The sequence below is a fragment of the Sinocyclocheilus anshuiensis genome, unplaced genomic scaffold, assembly GCF_001515605.1.
Source record: "Sinocyclocheilus anshuiensis isolate Anshui unplaced genomic scaffold, SAMN03320099.WGS_v1.1 scaffold836, whole genome shotgun sequence".
Lineage (NCBI taxonomy): Eukaryota > Metazoa > Chordata > Actinopteri > Cypriniformes > Cyprinidae > Sinocyclocheilus > Sinocyclocheilus anshuiensis.
In genome coordinates this window covers 648,173-665,429 of record NW_015551122.1, presented here as the reverse complement: position 1 = coordinate 665,429, position 17,257 = coordinate 648,173, and the positions used below count along the sequence as shown (strand labels likewise).

General features: G+C 41.4%; 1 pseudogene; it reads left to right on the top strand.

The window, feature by feature from the left end:
- The first annotated feature begins 7,307 nt into the window (after positions 1-7,307).
- On the top strand, positions 7,308-9,232 carry LOC107663080 (uncharacterized; annotated as a pseudogene).
- Positions 9,233-17,257: the final 8,025 nt, after the last annotated feature.

Here is a 17,257-nt window from a genome sequence, read left to right as displayed (position 1 = left end):
AGAATGCATAGTCAATATAAAAAACTGGATGACGAGTAATTTCTTACTGCTAAATTCTGAAAAAACAGAGGTGTTCATTATCGGACCTAAAACCTCCGCATGTAATAACCTAGAACACTGTCTAACACTTGATGGCTGCTCTGTCAATTCTTCGTCATCAGTTAGGAACCTAGGTGTGCTATTTGATAGCAATCTTTCCTACGAAAGCCACGTTTCTAGCATTTGTAAAACTGCATGACCTATGCGCTAAATGTCAAATGCAATAAAGCTAATTCATGCGTTCATGAGCTCAATGTTAGATTATTGTAATGATTTATTGGGTGGTTGTTCTGCACACTTAATAAAAAAAATTCAGCTGGTCCAAAATGCAGCAGCTACTTACTAGAACTAGGAAGTATGACCATATTAGCCCGGTTCTGTCAACACTGCACTGGCTCCCTATTAAACATCATATAGATTTTAAAATCCTGCTAATTACTTATAAAGCCCTGAATGGGTTAGCACCTCAGTACTTGAGCAAGCTCTTATCATATTATAGTCCTCCACGTCCACTGCGTTCTCAAAACTCTGGCAATTTGATAATACCTAGAATATCAAAATCAACTGCGGGCGGCAGATCTTTTTCCTATTTAGCGTCCAAACTCTGGAATAATCTACCTAACACTGTTCGGGAGGCAGACACACTCTGTCAGTTAAATCTAGATTAAAGACCCATCTCTTTAACCTGGCTTACACATAACCCACTTAACATTTCTATTACTCAAATCCGTTAAAGGATTGTTAGGCTGCATTAATTAGGTCAACCGGAAATGGAAGCTTTAGCGCAAGTTCTACTAGGAAGACTTAATGCTACGTCACACATTACAATTAGATCTAGCCAATCGTCACTCGGCACGAGGAATATATAAGCTCTCTACGCACCCTTCCATGTGTTTGCAGATACTGATGTGTCGTTCCTTACGACCGTCCTGTTCAAACCCAAATGTCACAGCAACCTCTCGTTGTCTGTGATAACTCAGACTCAGATGATGATTTCATTCCACCGTCTCCCATTGCTACTCGGTGTAGCATTCGTCTTCAAAACCGTGACTCTCCATGGGCTCAGTGGTCCTCAGAGAAGATTATCAAGACTCTTCAGGCTGCCGGCATTCCTATCAACCAAGGTCTGTCAAGAGATGATCGGCTCCTTTTGGCCTTCAACACATTGGGTACTCCACCTGCTTCACCTGCAGACACCACCCAGTCAACTTCAGCAATGCCAGTGCAACCCAAACAAACTGGTAGGAAGCGGTCAGCTAAGTCATCTTTGCCTCACGCAGCAAAAATACTTATGACATCCGCGCAGACCTCGCAACCTCCGCCTAACTCCGAAGATACTGATGCCAATGCTCAGCTCATCCAGGCTGTCAAAAGCCTTTCAGATACTGTCAAGGGTTTCAAATCCAAAATGGCTATCTTTAAGAATGCTCTTGCTGGTTGCGCTCGAGGTTTAACCCCGCCTTCAAGTTCTTCAGGCTTCCCCCCGGCTTTTCCTCTCGCCTCCGGATCCAACGACCCTTTGAGTGCCCCCTCTACATCCTCAGGAATACAGGAACCTAACCGGTCGGCTAACACTTCAAGTCAAGACATTAACGCCCTACCTACGACATCTCATTTCAATCTATCCACTGCAGTTCCAGCCCAAGCTTTCGATAGGCATTTTGTCTCACCTGCTGCAGTAACAATGTCATCCCAATTAAGACAAAATATTATCCAAGGTAAGGACATTAACCTAGCTACACTGCTGCTTCCTTCACCTGCAGCCGATCGGCAAATAGTAGACTGTGGTGACGTGGCAGTTTTCCTCAAAACGTCTGATCCCAGACTGCAACAGAATCTTTCATTCGGTGAATTCGTAATTGTTTTCAGTATTTACAGGGATATTTTATGACAAGTAATCGTAGGGATGAATTAGACCTTTACTTGGCTATGATGGCAGATTTCAATCAACGTTATGGGGGTACGCTATTTTATGAATATCATATGAATACCATAAATCCCTCTCCGCAAGTCTGCATCTTTCGTTACTCTATACAACTCAAGGATTGACACAGACACTGAACTCTTAGTTCGTCATTTTGCAGGCCAGAAAAGCTTGCACGGTCACTCGGCACCTTTTTGCCCCAAAGCTTACGATAGCCGAGCTACAGACGCTGTCCACGGTGCTGCAAATGTAAGCACGCCGGCAGATGCCAGAGGCCGTCCTATTCTGAAATGTAATGGCTCTGCTTTATGTAATCATTTGAATGAATCTGTGTGTTCCTTCCCTCAATGTAAATTTGCTCATGTCTGTAGCTTCTGCAAGGACCCACACCTGAAATCGGTTTGCCCACGGAGGTTCAAGCCTCCTCCCAGAGTGAAGGTCCCTACTCGGAAAAAAATTCTGAGTGGTCACCCCTCTAATCCCATTACTGTCCCAGTACTTTCTTCCTATCTCTCTTCTCACCCTGATCCACCTTTCGTTGATTTCTTAATTACTTGTCTTTCCCAAGGATTTTGGGTAGGAGTCCTTTTCCCTCTCTCTACTTCTTTTGTAGCAAAAAATTTACAATCAGCTCTCGCTGAACCAGATGTGGTCTCCGCTTTGCCCGAGAAAGAAGTTAATAAAGGTTACGGAATCGGTCCTCTCACCTCTCCTCCCTTTAGTCCTTTTCGAGTTAATTCGCTCGGAGTCGCCACCCGCAAATATTCAGGGAAAAACGGTTAATATTTGACATGTCCTCTCCCCATTCCAATTTCACAGCAAGCGTTAATGAATGTATCCCCTCAGAACCTTTTTTCTCTGCATTACGCTTCGGTCGATAACACTATCCAGTTAATTAAGTTAGCTGGCCAAGGTGCTTGACTAGCTATAGCCGATACCATGGACGCTTTCCAGACCATACCAATTCATCCTTCTGATTGGGCTCTCTCCGGCGTTGTCACGATCACTGCTGCTACTGTGATGTAGTGAGGAGCAAAGGAGCAAGTAGATGTAGGGAATTCACATCAACAGTCTTTATTAATCCAAACGAAAGCAAAGCACACGTAGCAGAGGGGATAGACAAACAATTCCAGAAAAAGACAGACTGCACAGACTCAAACTTAAATACACAAGGAAACGAGGATAATATCCAGACACACCTGGAACAAATTGGAAACAATTAGGACAGGAACGGGAAGGACCAAATAAGGGCATGGAAACACATGGGGAGCAGAACACACACAAAACACTGAACAGGGTCTGACAGGCGTCAAATGGAATTTTAAATTCTACTTCGCAGTCAGACTCACCTTCGGATGCCGGAGTAGTCCAAAAATTTTTAACTGTCTCACAGAAGAGCTGTGCTGACCAGCACCTGCTGGACGATTTTTTGCTGATTTTCCTTCATCCCAAACTAAAGTACTTGACACACTTAAACAGGTCTTTAGTGATGTTGGTGTTCTCCTGTCTAAAGAAAAAACACTGGGTCCATCAACTTCTCTTGAATTCATGGGTATTTTACTAGATATAGTCAAAATGCAAGCTTCTCTCCCAAATGAAAAACTCCTCAGAATTAGATTGGTTATGGAGACTTTTTTATCTCTACGCACCATATCAAAACGAGACATGCTTTCTCTGCTCGGTCATCTAAACTTCTCCATGAGTATCATTCCCCAAGGCAGATCTTTTATCTCTCGTCTGTTAACTTTAGCTCATTCCGTGCCAAATTTATATGATTTGATCCACTTAGACGAAGGCTGCTTGTCCGATCTCAAATTCTGGAATCTTCTGCTAAATAATTGGAACGGCATCTCTTTTTTCTATAATGATGTTTCAGAATCGTCTAATGAATTATAAATTTTCACAGACGCCGCCCCCTCTATTGTTTTTTTTTTTTTTTTTCAAGGGCAATGGTTCGCTGAAACCTGGCCGAATGATTTTCCTAACCTAGCTTCAGGTTCCGTCTCGTCGGCTCTTCACGAAATCTATCCTATCGTGGTAGCCAGCTTTCTTTGGGGTGCAGCATGGTCCCGTAAGCATTTAATTATATTTTGCGATAATGAAGCCACGGTCACCAATATCAACAAAGGGAGATCTAATTGCCCTTTGATTATGCCGATTCTGAGGAGACTGATCTGGCAGTCAGTTATTCACAATTTTATCTTTAAAGCTATTCATATTCCCCGTCACTGTGATATGGTAGCTGATTCGCTTTCTCGTTTTCGTTTTCAGGCTATCAGACGTCTATGTCCCTCAGCCAAGCAGGATCCAACTCCCTGCCCAAACCTTTCTGAAATCCTGCTAAATTAGATGTTTCCTTTACCACTTTATATTAAGTGGCCCTAATACCTGTCTACGTACATAGTAACTAGATGTGTACATAGTATGTAACCACATTGGTACATAGTATCTACAGCTGTAATATTTCTGTAACTACACACATGTATCAACCCTCCGAATGGTTTGTGTAAGTACAAATGTGTAACAGGACATATATAACTACATTTAGTAACAACACTATGTATGAGTAATTGGAACAATTTGATCCAGGGGGTGGAGATGGGTAGGTTTAGGGATATGTAAAGTGGGAGGAGTTGGATCTCAAGTTGGTGGAGTTGGTACACCACTGTAATACCAGTGTACTTACATGGTAACTCCTCAGGAACTGTCCACTTAATATAAAGTGTAACATTCTGGACACCAACCACAATTTATATGTAAAGCCTAACTTACTGGCCGCTGCTGTGTAACATCAGAGTAATTACATGGTAAATCCATAGTAATTGTTTACTTAATATAAAGTGTAACACTTTCTTTACCAAAAAGTGCTGTTAGTCCCGTTACACATTTGTACTCTCATTACCAAAAAGTGTTGTTACCAATATCATGTTACACATTTGTATTTACACATATCATTCAGTGGGTTGTTACATATGTGTAGTTACACAAACATTACAGCTGTATATACTATGTACCAATGTGTACTTACACTGTGGTTACATACTATGTACACATCTAGTTACTATGTAAGTACACAGGTATTGGGGACACAATATAAAGTGGGACCCTGCTTGGTCTTTGTTTGTGATGTTTTGTCTCTCCTTTCGGAAACCTGTTTTTCCTATTCTAATTACAACCGTCTTTTCGTTTCTAGTTTACAACTATGAAACTCGAAACTTAAAGATATCTTCCATTCGGAAACTGCTCGCAAGCATTACATTTTTCGCTAGATATCATAACCCTGATTATCCACGTTTTTTCACTGTCCCATCTGTGCGTTTGCTCCTTAAAGGCATAGCTAAATCATCAGTCAGAACTCACGATAAACGCCTACCCATTACTTTCTCGGTAATATAACGGCTAATTATATCCCTACGTAACGGTCTGTTTTCTGGTTACATTAATGTTCTTTTAGAAGCTTTGTTTTTAACAGCTTTCTATGGCTTTATGCGTCATGGGGAATTTACGTCTGAATCTAAGCATTTTGAATCTTCACGAGATTTGTCACTTTCAGATATTCACTTTTCATGGTAACTTCTTTACCATTTTCCTTAAGCATTCCAAGAACGACTCGTTAGGATCAGGCGTCACATTGTCTCTATATAAAAATGATTACCAGTTCTGCCCCTATTCCTCCATGATTAGATAGGCTATCTAAAAATCCATCTCCGCACTTCTATTCACTCTCCCTTGTTTATTTTACCTAACAGTGCACCAATAACTAAGGCCTGGTTCAGCTCTCATTTAGCCACTGTTTTAGAAAGCTGCGGTCTGTCACCACTTCAATACACCGGCCATTCCTTTAGGATTGGGGCGGCCACTACTGCTGCTGAACATGGAGTTCCAACATCAGCCATCAAGCTACTGGGCAGATGGTCATCCTCCGCATTCGAATCATACATTAGACCTGAACCTCAAACCATCTCAAAGGCTCAGCAAATAATTTCAAGTTGTCCTCAAGGTAGTCTATATGCAATTACTGGTGGTGGTGTAATACCTATTCGTATTATTCCTAACAACCTTTTGTGGTTTACTATCTGTGGCTTACCTTAGCCTTTCTCACTGTGGCCTATCTTTCGTGGCCTTTCTCTCTGCATCTATCTTTCCGGCCTTCCCCTCTGTTGCCAATCTTTGTGGCATTTCTTTCTGCGGCCTGTCTTTCTCAGGTTTCCCTTCTGTAGCCTTCTGAGGCATTTTTTTCTGTGGCCTATAATGACCTTTCTCACTATGGCCTATCGGGGCCTTCCCCTCTGTGGCCTATCGGGGCCTTTCCCACTGTGGCCTATCGGGGCCTTTCCTCCTGTGGCCTATCGAGGCCTCTCTCTCTGTGCGGCCTATCATGGCCTCTATCACTCTCTGGCCTATTGTGGTCCCTCTCCTCTACTCTATAAAGCACCAATACTTTTAGCTAATAATCTGGTACATTTTATTCTTTTTGTGCTCGCCTTAACTATGTCTAATTAAATATTCTTTTCATTTGTTTCGTTTCATCTTGTATGTTCTAGGATCTTCTAAGAAATACTTCAACTGGTGGATATATAATTTCCTTCACTTCTTTTGGGGTTAGGCTCCGCCCCTGCCTTCGTCTTTGGCAGCAATAGCTGGAATCTAAGACTTAAAGTTTGGTACTGAAACAACTGTCATGTTGCAAGATGTGCATCTGTCTTCGACACCAATAAAGGGCTCAATGTTCAGACCAAGCAAGAGACCTTGTCTGGTATTGGAGGAGGAGAAGGAAAAGGATGACACTGAATCAGAAGTACAAGTGGAACCACATGACTCGACATATAACCCCGAGTGTACTGCCACTGAGGAATCTGAATTGTCGTAAGTTTTTTTACATTAAATTTCACATTTTTCAAAATTAATTACTGTTCAATCAACATATGAAAATAGGACAATTTTATATTTGTTTATATTTAAGATAGATCCCCAAACTAACTCCGGTGAAAAAAAATACATCATATTTGAATGTTGCCTAAGAGAGTTATTGGGGTCCTGTCCAATTTGTAAGACAAATTGTGCAGAGCAAAGCAGGCAAATGGGGACTTTTGTGGCATTCACTCAGCTCTGTGAGAAGTGTCAGTACCACAGACAGTGGCAGAGCCAGCCCATAGTAGGGAGTACACCAGTTGGTAACCTGTTACTGTCTGCTGCAACATATTTTACCGGTGGATCCTTTGTTCAACTGCAGAAGGTATGTAAAACCATATTACAAGTAAATTTATAGGAAAGTAACTGTGTTCATTCAGTTGGTATGTAAATGCATGTTTCTGTATTTATTCTTTCAAAGATTTTCAAGGCCATGAACCTCCAGATGACAAAATATAGCACTTTTAGGAAACATGCCAGGAATTTCATTGAGCCTACCATCATACATAAGTGGAACAGAGATCAACTACATATTATTACACAGCTGCAACAGCAGGGAAAGGTTCCATTAGCTGGAGATATGTGTGCTGACACACCAGGTATGATTACAACAATAATTAATATTTATTTAAAAATATTGTATTACTGGTATCATTTATGGTCTACTTTCGATTATGTGTGCCATAGGACACTCAGCTAAATTTGGTAGCTACACTTTGATGCATGTGGAAACCAACAAAATTCTGGATCTTCAACTAATTCAGGTTAGTAACTCCTATATATCTACAAAAATTTTTACTCTTTCTGCAATCTGTTACTGTTAACACTTCCATATTTTAAATATGCTATTCCCAAAATAGAGCAACGAGGTGGGAGGCAGTTACCACATGGAAAAGGAGGGATTAAAGCGTTGCCTGGATAAACTGGAGTCAAATGGTTTAGCTGTTGACTACATAATCACCGATAGACATCCACAGATTCAAAAGTATTTGAGGGAACGCAGTATCACTCAGTTCTATGACGTGTGGCACTTTGAGAAAGGTACATATTCTTATTTGTATTGAATTAATTATAAACATGATTACAGACTTGTAAATGTACATTTCGCTTGTGATTTGGTTATGTAAAAGTAATGCTTATACAACTGACATATGTGTTTGTATAGGGTTGTCAAAGAAACTAGACAAACTTTCACAGAGAAAAGACTGCAAGGTGCTGAAGACATGGTTGCGCAGCATAAAAAAAATCACATATACTGGAGTGCGACTTCCTCTGTGTCTGGGACAGAAAAGGTGGCAAAGTGGACGTCACTGCTGAACCACATTCACAATGTGCATGTTCACGAAAACCCCCTGTTCCCTAAGTGTGAAGACCCGGACAGAGATTCCAGGGATCAAAAGAAATGGTTCCAACCAGGTATGACTATATAAAAAGTATAACTAATGTGACAGTGAACTGGTAAAATGTACATATCATCTTCATAGTTTCATGTCTGTGCCGCTACAGGATCAGTGGAACTCCACAAGTTGGGAAAGGTGCTATACAACAAGAGAGTACTGAAGGACGTAGAAAAACTCAGTCACTAATTCCAAACATCGTCACTGGAGGCATTTCACAGCCTTATTCTGTGTTTCGCCTCAAAGAACGTGGTTTTCCCTTTCATAGGGATGTTGTGCAGGCGTAATGGCATATTTAGCAATATTACTAAAAAAGAAAATCTCTTACTGTCTAGTAATGTTGTCATATTTTATGTGTGGTTCTCCGTTTAAAGGTTGTATCTCGCAGCCATGCACTACAATGAAAATGCTGACCGTGACCAGCCAACAACAACTACAGGACAAGCTGTGTTCAAATTAATTTTTCCTAAGTCCAAAAAGGGGGAATGCACAGCAAAGCCAGTGAAAACCGTTCCAACATACAGTAAGTTGAACAAAGGATTTTGTTCAACAATGTGAACAATATGAATCTAATAAATAACTGTAATAAAATAAATAAGAAAATAAATAATTATTAATAAATAATACACATGAAAACTGCACAGCAAAGGTGGATTGTTTATCAGTAGTTATATAAAACAATATAGTAACTTTAGGTTTTCATCTTTTCTTACAGACTGTCGATGACCTTATCAGTCTTCTGGTAGATAAAGTCTTTCTGGACCCCACGCCATACACAGAGGAGCTGAATGCAGTCCCCATTCCACCACCTCTGTCTTCACAGTTTGAAAAACCATCAAAGGAAGATGTGATTGCACGCCATGTGTCCCGCTTCAGTCAAGGGGGGGCCGGAACCCAACATACTGGCCAGTTGGATCAGGAAACTGCTGGCGGATCCGGTGAACAACGCATGACGGGATGACAACCCTCATATCTCGTCCTGGGTAGCCCCAGCACCAGCTGACAAAGCTGCGGTAGGCCAGGTAACGAAAACGCCTATGGCAGGAAAGGACAGTTTTAAAAAGTGTGTATAAAACTTTTGTTTTTACTGGAAACATGTACAGGTGCATCTCAATAGATTAGAATGTTGTGGAAAAGCAGGTGTTTTGAGTTGATTAGCTGATTGGCATGTCACCATATTCTAATTTGTTGAGATAGTGAATTGGTGTTTTTTTTTTAAATGTGAACCAAAATCATCACAATTAAAAGAATCCAAGACTTAAACTACTTTATTGAATTTATTTAATACACGAGTTTCACAATTTGAGTTGAATTACTGAAACAAATTAACTTTTCCACGACATTCTAATTTATTGAGATGCACCTGTAAATGTCATGTGAAAATATTGATGTTATAAATACATTGATACAGAAAGATAATTATTTGTGAATATCTTACGTCTTTTATTTCTTTTATTTATCTCTTTGTTATGTAACTGATTTTACAAAAGTGATTTTACACATCAAACTTTTTGAACAATAAATAAAAACATACTCTTCTTCAGTTCTGCGTCTCACTGCTCCATAGTCAGCTCTATAGATATTATGTATATTTTGTAAAGTGTATGCATTTAAGCAGTTTGGATCGAAGCCTGGATGCTGAACCTTGCATGTAGGTGGGTCCGGAACCTGCATCATTCGTTGTACAACCTAAAAAAAATTGTTAGACAATAAGTAATTCCTGTGCAGTGACCTTCCCTCCATCTTTTCATATAATTCTATTACAGCTTATGACAAAAGGACAACACATAACTATAAAGTATATAGGCATAATTTTGGGACTATATTTGTACAATACCTTATGTATTTCTTTGCAACAGATGTTTTCAGTTTCTGTTGGCATTTTTACACAGTTGCTACATGTACACCTAAAGAAAATGACAAATTGTGAGTAAACTAAGTTTTGTGAATAGATAAACAGTTGTTCATTCTATAAATAAAACAATAACTTAAAAAAAATGTTACTACTCAGTCATGTATTCAGCTACATTAAATCTTTAATCAGGAGAAAACCGTATCTCAAAAGATAACATAAACAGCAGTAGCATTTACAAGTAACAGCGTATCGAAAATCTTTGAGAGAAATAAAAAAAATACTTACCATTCAGAAACGTTCTTTAAGAGCCATGCTTGCGGAGGTTCTACTTGATTCTCTTCATTACCGCTACCTGGGTCTGATTCTGGCTCAAATTGATACGGCAATATTGACACCATTATTTACATTCCACCAGAGCACATGCAACTATCGCCCGTAATGCTAATGGGCGTGAAGTTTCCGGACAACGTGCAGTACGCGGTTTAGCCAATCACAAGACACACGGCCACCTAACCAATCTGAGCCCATTGCCTATTTCTGAGGGAGTGGCTTCATAGAATCAGGAAGTCAACCGGTCATTCAAATGACAATGGAGAAAGCGGCTTACAATAAAGGTGAAATATATGAAAAATAAGGTGTTTTTTAACAAAAGAAACACAAAGACATGTTATACTGCACATCATAAACACAATCAAGCCAAGAAAAAAGGCAGTCAACCACCCCTTTAATGCTATGTCACACATTAAAATTAGATCTAGCCAATCGTCACTCAACACGAGGAATATATAAGCTCTCTACCCACCCATCCTTGTGTTTACAGATACTGATGCGTCATTCCCCTCCATCCTCCCCACCACCACCAGGTTGGCCCTGTCCATGAAGGGGGGTAGGCTCCGCCCCTGCCTTCGTCTTCGGCAGCAATAGCTGGAATCTAAGACTAAGACTACGGATGGGGCCTACGCCAAAGAATTCTATTTTTATGTCACTGTTTTGTCAAATAAATACTTTCGAGTCTTATCATCACCTCCTGAGTCTTTCTGGTAGAACTGGGAACACTTCCCATAACATCCGATGTACTTGTTACATCATAAGAAGAATGGCATCTACGCTAATATTAGTCCGTTTATTTCTTGTTCCGAGGTCACCGTAGCCACCAGATCCAGTCCGTATCCAGCACAGATGGTGGATCAGCACCTAGAGACAGCCCTGAATTTCAGCGGATACCAGGACAACTAGATGAGCCCCAGAGACAGATCCCAGTGAAGACCTTGTCTCCTAGACGGCCATCGGGACAAGACCACGGAACCAGATGAGTCCTCTGCACAATCTAACTTTGCTGCAGCATGGATCAACCTGCTGGTTCGTCTGGCTGGAGGAGAACTGGCCCCCTGACTGAGCCTGGTTTCTCCCAAGGTTTTTTTCTCCATTCTGTCACTGATGGTGTTTTGGTTCCTTGCCGCTGTCACCTCTGTCTTGCTTAGTTGGGGACACTTAATTTCCAGCGATATCATTGACTTGATTGCACAGATACTATTTAAACTGAACTGAGCTGGACAATGACATCACTGAATTCAATGATGAACTGCCTTTAACTGAAAATTGAGTGTTTACTATTGTCCTTTTGCATTGGCACACTATTTTCCTATTTTGATACTGTAAAGCTGCTTTGACACAATCTGTATTGTTAAAAGCACTATATAAATAAAGGTGACTTGACTTGACAAGTGAAGTTTAATGACACTTGTTAGCATTCAAAAGTACATTAACAAATAAGCTTTTAATCATTAATAATCATTAATCAATAACCATTATAATTCCCGGGTAACACTTTATTTTGATGGTCCCTTTTGAACATTCTGTTGACAATAAATAATGTTGCACCTACATGTCTACTAACTCACATTAGCGTATTAGTAGACTTAATGCTTAATATCTTCTAACTCTTTATTGTGATGGTCTCCCAACAGACATTCTACTGACTATAGGTAACTTAGCAAATACATGTCACATTATTCTAACCCTAGCCCTACCAGTCTACTAATACTCTACTAATACTCTAATGAGAGTTAGTAGACATTTAGGTGCAACATTACCTATAGTCAACAGAATGTGTTAAAGGGACCATCAAAATAAAGTGAAATCTAATTCCCGTTGAAATCATTTGTAGATTTATAAAAAGGGCATGAGCATATGGATTGAAAGTTTAATGGCATTTGTAAGCATTAACAAATGATCCGTTAAGCATTATATAATGTTTGTTAATGATTTATTAATGAAGCTTTTAATCATTGTAAACCATATGTCAAAATAATTTGAATATTTTCAAAAGGTGAAACTGGAAGTTTAATGACATTTATAAGCAGTTTACATGAAATAATGATCTGTTAATCATTAGGTAATGTTTAGTAAGTTCATTAGTAAATATTAACAAGCACATTATCTCATATTTCTAGATATGTGAATATAAAATAACTAACTATCAGTTAAGCATAATGAAATATTTGTTAATGATTCATTAATGAAAGTTTGTATAAAGTGTTACTGAATATTTGTTTTAGATTTTAATAGAGATGATTTTGGGGGAAAATCCATCATATTACATATATTTTGAATGACGAATCAGGAATCTTTTGTAATATACTTAGATAAATGCATTGTAAGATAAAAGTATATGACACATAGTTTGATTTGACTTCAAACAACATCTTTCAATAAAAGTTTCAAGTACAACCAGAATGCCTTATGTTTTGTAATTTTTTTATGCAAACCATGTAGTAATGAGCAATAAAAACCTGGCCTGCCGTCCTCTATAACCTATTGCAAGGCATTTGTTTGTCACTTAATTAATTTATAATTATTATAATTCATTACATTTATATAGCGCTTTTCTAGGCACTCAAAGTGCACTTGAGTGCACAACCCCATATTACCAAAGAAAACTGGCAAACTTTCTTTATTTCCCAGCCCTCACCGCTGCTTAATATGTCTGCTGATACCTGGAGGAGTCTGTGAAGCAGTACACAGACCATTATTCACTCCTGTATGTAGCTTTGTGTGTTGATTCTGTGAATCGTACAATTTCCTCCAGGCAGCACACAATGTTTGTCAGTGAAAAATGAACTCAGTGCATTGAACAAGGCCACTTTCACATGGAAAATAAATGCTCACCATACAGTCTGTATCCATAGGGCCAATAGTGCTGATAAAATATAGCTGAGAGAATTATATCTGTCTTGTTTCACAAGGACTGTTCATGGCCTCCACTACTCTATATTGTTATTCCTGGTTGAGGAGGATGTGCTGTCATTTTGCTGTCACCTTTAAAGTCAGGATTGAAGTGCTACGAGATTTATGAAATTAAATTCTTGTTTTTACACTGGACATTTCATTAGGCTCAGTTGAGGGCTGGGCAAACAGGACCTCCCATAGACTTTCACCCTTTCAATATACGCAATGCGTAAAAAGACAGTATAAGTCATTATAATCAGTAATCCTCCTCGTTTGTAATGGGTTTTAATATTTTTGTCTCGTCGTTCCGGCCGGGACACGGCATCAACAGTATGTGAGGGGCGTAACATTTCCGTCTCACGCTTGAGGTATTCGGCCAATCACAACGCATTGGATAGCTGGCCAATCACAGCACACCTCGCTTTTTCAGACCGATGAGCTTTGTAAAAATCGATGCGTTTCAAAAAGGCGGGGCATAGAGGAGAAACAATAATGTACAGTATGTGGAAAATAATGTGTTTTTTTTTACTTTAAACCGCATAAACACATTTCATTACACCAAATACACAAAATAATGTTCTTTTTAACAGCATCATATGACCCCTTTAAAAGCTGAGGAGGATGGCATTGAAGGGGGTCGTTTGACATGTGGGCCGTCGGTTGATTTGGTTCGGCATTGTGAGCTCGCTGTGTGTGCGTCGTAGAGCTCCGCGGTGTTGGTCGCTGCCGTTCTGCCCGCTGTCTCCTACCCCAGACATTCATCGGATTTGTTGTCTTTGCGGTAGCTGTTGGGTTGCTGCCGTTTGAGTGAGAGTTCTCTGTTCTTTTGTTTGCTTTAATGTACTTTATGTTTGTTTTGGAAGCCGTAGGGAGGAGGTTGCCATTTACTTTATGATCCCTTGTTTTCTCCTGTTTTTGGACAGCTAGGGAGTAAGGGGAGATTAATGTGTTTTGTTTTGTTAGGTAAGTTAATGTTTAATTATGTCTTAGTTAGCTTCTCTTTTGTTTGTTATTTTGGCCATAACCCCTCCTGAAGATTCACGCTTCCTGTTACTTTGTGAATTAAAAGCTTCTTCCTTTAAATATACTCTCGCTCTGTTGTGTTTGTGTGTGAGCTGGGACAGAAGAGGGGCAGGCATAGTCGCTAAATTTTCTTTCTTCTCTTTACTTTTTTCTTTGTCCGGAATCCTAGACTGGGGAGGACGTGACAAATAACACGTCCCATAATCACTTATCTTTGAGGAGCGCCCACACATTTTTGCTAGTGAACCCAGCCTCCTTATTATATGGTCAATAAATGACATATTAAATGATTCTCAACATTTTAAACTAAGAACACTAACATTTGATAAAAAAATTAATTTAATTTATTTAGATTGTGAAGCCTCTCTTTAAATCTTTTGACTCTTTCTTCATGGAATACATATAATACATAAAGCAGTTTACACACACACACACACTGTTCACTTTAAATATAGGAGCGAATAACATTTTAAATGGAAATAATGTGGGGGGGGGCATCCATTATTGTCACACCTTCATACTGTTTGGACTTTGTTTTCAGTTTGCACCATTTTCACTGTCTAGTTAGTAGTTAGGGTGGGCTTGACATTGGCGCGGCCGGCAGGCTTGACTTCGGAATGGCCGGCGGGCTGGAGAGTGCCACGGTCGGCGGGACTGACAACGGAGCGGCCGGCGGACTTGACTCGGGAACGGCCGGCGGACTTGACTTCGGAGCGGCCGACGGGCTTGAGAATGCCACGGCCAGCGGGCTGGTTCTGGCTCGGGACTGGACGCTCTCCAGACACTGGAGGATCCCTTCCCTCCAGCTTAGTCCCGTGGTGTCTGGGAGGTCCACGGGGCGATGGTAGTTGGCCCTGTGCCAGAACAGAGAGTTGATAGTGGCGTCATCCAATGCCGTCACTGCGGTGAGCCCGCAGAACTCCCAGGCATACTCGACGAAGGGGAGATCTCTACGGGCTAGGGCAATGAAGCATGCCGCGATCTCCATAATCGCGGGGGGAGAAAAAAAAAAAAAACCAAAACAAAAAAACGGGGAGAAGGGGTGCCGCTTACTTTCGGTTATCGGTGCTGTCTTCTGTCACGGTGTGCCTACGGTGAGGAGCGAGGAACAAGGAGCGAGGAAGGAGGAGAACGCAGGAGAATCATAATCAACAGTCTTTATTGACATCTAGGAAATCACATGTAGGACACGGATTGACGTTCAAGACAGCACACTAGACATGGAAACACACAGGGCTTAAACCATGGGACTAATCAAGGAATAGACGAGACACACCTGGAACTAATGAACAAGATGGCATGAGGGAAAACACAGCTGGAAACAAATTATGAACTAATAGGACAGGAACGGGAAGGACCAAATATAGGCAAAGACGAACACGGGGGAAAACCCAGGACATGGAGCACGTGGGGGAGGAGAACACACACAGACAGTCTAACGGGTATGACAGTTTACATAAAATAAGCTGGCCCCTGAGCAGGTTTAAGCTTACGGACCTGTTGCTATGACAGCAAGTCCAGGATGAACTGCGAAGATCCAAATAATCCAAGATCATGCCAAATCGTCAACAATCAAATCCAGCTAACCGAGTTAGCGACGTACGGGCCCCTGTTTACTCTGATACCAAAGCCTGATTTGTTCAAGTTTGTGTAGCTGCACAAACCAATGGTGCTTCAACCCGCCAAAAGGGGAGGAGCCGATCTCTATTTAAGTCGGCTCTGAGCGCCATTTCGTCAGAATTTTATTTTCCTTCAGCGACGAAGATCATCTCCTCGCTGACTCTACAAGCAAGAAGCCAAAGAAGGAAGAAGCTCAGCTCAGCGTGCTGCTCGCTGCCGTAGAAGGAGCCCCTGACAAGCCTTCCTCTGTGACCATCTGGCACATCTATGAGAAACTTTCTGAGCAAATTTCCAGCAATGTTGCTGCATATGTTGTGCCGCGAGTGTGGCTCTTGCAGGGAACCGCTGCACAATGCAGATGAGCAATGTGAGTGCTTCACTTGTCGGGGTAGTTGCCACGCAGAGGCCGCGCTCACAGAGACGGCATGCTCTCACTGCGAGAGCATGAGTCTTGCCCTTCCCTGCTTTCCTCTTTTAATGAAGACGGCCCTCTCCGTTCTGCCCTCCCATTTCCTCTCTCCCCTAAGGAGAAAGAAACAGCGGAGCAGTGAGGCTTTAACATTGGCCTCACATGGGCACAGCTCCTGTGTACATCACTCTCCCCCAAGCCTTAATTTGCCTGTGTGCTTCACACCTGAGGATCAGCGCCCCTTGTCTGCTGTGAGCAGCTTGATTTCCTTCGGCGCATCTGAGGAGGAAGCCGTTGTTGATGACTCCATGTCATTAAAGGCTTCAGATGCTGAAGAGTGGGCGTGTTCCGGCGAAGAGCCTGAAACCCCACTTCTGACACAGACAACACGGCCCAGTGTGGACAGCGAACAGATCAGCGTTCTAACTAAGGTTGTGGAGGATCTCGGCCTGGCTTGGATGGCTCCGGAAGAGCCCATCCACGGCCTCCTTGACGAGTGGTACCTGAAGGGACCCGGTCAACATTCCGCCAACAGCCCACTCCATTCCTGCCATCAGTTCACGAGGAAATCAGCAGGAAGTGGCGCGCCCCCTACATGGAGTGTGTTAATCCCTCTACCTCCACCACTCTCACCACGCTGAAGAAAGAGGTAATAGCAAGCTCCCCCTCTGGAAGAGGAGGTCGCTGTGCATCTGTGCCCTCCATCGGCCCTGGGGTTGAAAGACCATGCAACGCATCCATCTAAGCCCTGCAGAATTACCTCAGCCCTAGCAAACGGGGCTTATTCAGTAGTTGGCCAGGCTGGCTCAGTGCTTCACAGACCATGCAACACATCCATCTAAGCCCTGCAG